Source organism: Populus euphratica, unplaced genomic scaffold (assembly GCF_000495115.2).
Source record: "Populus euphratica unplaced genomic scaffold, PopEup_1.0 scaffold412.1, whole genome shotgun sequence".
Lineage (NCBI taxonomy): Eukaryota > Viridiplantae > Streptophyta > Magnoliopsida > Malpighiales > Salicaceae > Populus > Populus euphratica.
This window is the reverse complement of record NW_011500301.1, coordinates 43,930-47,083: the sequence shown is the minus strand read 5'-3', so window position 1 is coordinate 47,083 and position 3,154 is coordinate 43,930.

Below are 3,154 nucleotides of genomic sequence, written 5' to 3'. Positions count from 1 at the left end.
CCCGAAACATAGATTTCCTGTATTTAGCAGGAGAAACACACCAGAATCATCATTAACACCACCATCAGCATCCTCATCTGAAGGACCAAGAAGGATGAGAAATCTAGAAGAGCTGTACGATGCCACTTAAGTAATGGAAGATACAACTCTATTTTGTTTATTCATAGATAGTGACCCACTTAGTTTCAATGAAGCTATCATAGAAAAGAAGTGGATAAAAGCAATGGATGAAGAAATACATGTCATTAAAAAGAATGACACTTGAAAGTTGACTAATCTACTAGAAAATAAAAAAAGCAATTAGTGTCAAATTGGTCTATAAGATGAAAAAGAATATAAAAGGTGAAGTACAAAGATACAAAGCAAGATTAGTGGCAAAAGGCTACAAACAAAGAGAAGGCATTGACTATGGAGAGGCATTTGCTCCAGTAGCTTGGCTAGAGACAATCAGACTAATGATCTCACTAGCTGCACAACATAGATGGAAGAACTATTAACTCGATATGAAGTCAGCATTTCTAAATGGCTTCCTAGAAAAAGAAATATATGTTGAACAACCACTTGGATATATTGAAGTTGGAAATGAAGGCAAAGTATACAATTTGAAGAAAGCCCTCTACGGTTTGAAGCAAGCTCCGCATACTTGGAATACCAGAATTGATAGGTATTTTCAAGACAATGGATTTGAAAAATATCCATATGAACACACAATATATGTGAAGAAAGAAGCAAATGACAACATATTATTTGCGTGTCTATATCTGATGACTTGATATTCACCGACAATAATCCTACCATGTTTGAAGACTTCAAGAAAAGCATGGTACTGGAGTTTGAGATGACAAACATTGGTCTAATGGCATATTTTCTTGGCTTAAAAGTAATGCAGAAAGAAGAAGGGATTTTTGTATTCCAAAGCGGTTACATAAAAGATATTTTTGAAAGGTTCAAGATGGACAGCAACAATCCGGTATCAACTCCAGTTGAGAATGGAGTAAAATTGAGGAAGAGTAAAGTTAGAAATGTTGATCTAACTTACTTCAAAAGCTTAGCAGGAAGCTTAAGATACTTGACATGTACTAGACCAGATATACTCTACGGAGTTGGACTTATCAGCATATAGATGGAGACACCAGACTAGTCTCACTTGAATGCAACCAAGAGAATTCCTCGTTATATCAAAGGAATAATAAATGAAGGTATGTTTTATACCTTAAGTGAAAACTTTAATCTTATTGGTTACTTCGATAGTAATTAGGGTAGTGATCTAGATGAAAGGAAAAGCACAACTGGATTTGTCTTTTTCATGGGAGATACATCTTTCACATGGTCATCCAAAAAGTAATTGATAGTAACGTTATCAAGCTGTGAAGCTGAATATGTTGCTGCCAACTCAGCTATATGCCATTTAATATGGTTAAGGAAGATGCTGAAGTTTTTGGAATTTCCTTAAGAGAGTCCTTCAAAAATTTATATTAATATTCGATTAGCGATTGTATTAGCCAAGAATTCAGTGTATCATGAAAGAAGTAAATATATCGATACATATCATCATTTTATCTAAGAGCATGTGAAGAACAAAGAAGTTGAACTGATATTCTGCAAAACAAATGATCAAGTTGTAAATATCTTTATAAAGCCATTGAAGGGAGAAGTATTTATCAGATTAAAGTTCATGCTTGGCATGATATCCTTCAATTGAGTTTAAAGGGGGGATTTGTTGTGGTAAACTCAATCAACCACCTACCACCACCTGCAGCCACCTAATATCAACCACCAACACTTGCTGTCATCTACTATCAACCACCATCACCTGTTGCCTTTGAATTTATGTATAAATAAGTTGGGTAAACTCAATTAACCACCAACCACCACCAACCACCACCTGCAGTCACCTAATATCAACCACCAACATTTGTTGTGGTAAACTCAATCAACCACCTACCACCACCTGCAGCCACCTAATATCAACCACCAACACTTGCTGTCATCTACTATCAACCACCATCACCTGTTGCCTTTGAATTTATGTATAAATAAGTTGTTAAGGTTATGCTATTAAGTGTGGGAAAGAGAAGAGAGAAACACAAGAAAGAAAGAGAGGCTATGTATTAAGAGTATGCAAAGAAAGAGAGGCTATGTATTAAGAGTATGTATTTGTATTTGTATTTTGTAAGCTTTTATTTTATAATAAAACCATATGTTTTATTTCTTTTAAGTATTTTAAAGCCATCACCATTAGTTTCTTTCACCATCAAGGTCAACATACTTTACATGTGCAATCCTGTTACGGGAGAGTACGTAGAGATTCCAGGACTAGAAGTAGAGCAAGGGCAGGTTGCTTCGACACAGCCAGGCGGGTTTTACTATTGCTCACAAAGTCATCAGTGCACGATTCTAATAAATAGACCATGGTGAATTGATATCCCTGGTCAGATCTTCACTGGAAGGAATACTTGGAGAAAGATTGATATGCCGAGACGCCGTTATTGTGATAAATGGATACAAACCGTTTTCGTAAATGGAGCTCTACATTGGGTTACAGTCGATAATAAGCATAACAAAGATCATCAATGCATATGCTCTTTTGATATGGAGAAAGAACAAACACGGAGGACTGCACCTCCTGATCAGATAGGCATGAAGACTGCATCCTTAGTGTTGTTGGGGGATTTTTTGTGTCTATATATATGATGCCGGATTCCCTGCGTATAACATATGGTTGATGAAAGAGTATGGAGTCAAGGAGTACATGGAAGATGGAAGTATTTTGCTGTCACATGGAAGCATATCGACGCTGACGAGAAAGTATTCAAAGAGGTTGACTTCATTTGACCCAAAGACGGAAGAAATAAAGAGCACTTTATCAGATTGGAGACAGGCGAGATTTTTCCTTATACTCCATGCCTTGTTCCCTTAGAAGATGCTTTGATTGGAGGGCGCTGCGAGGTTCTTGGAGCATGGAAAGGGGGGAGATGCTCACCAATTAACTTTGTTGAATTCTAATTCTATGTATTAGCTTTCTTGGCATTTTAGTGATACAAGTTTCAAGAAGCTTCTCAATTCTTGTCTCCTGCGCAAGTATTGCCTCCTTGCTATAAGATGCTTAAAATTTTGTGAAGTGTGCATGAGTATGAATGCATTTTCGATTAGA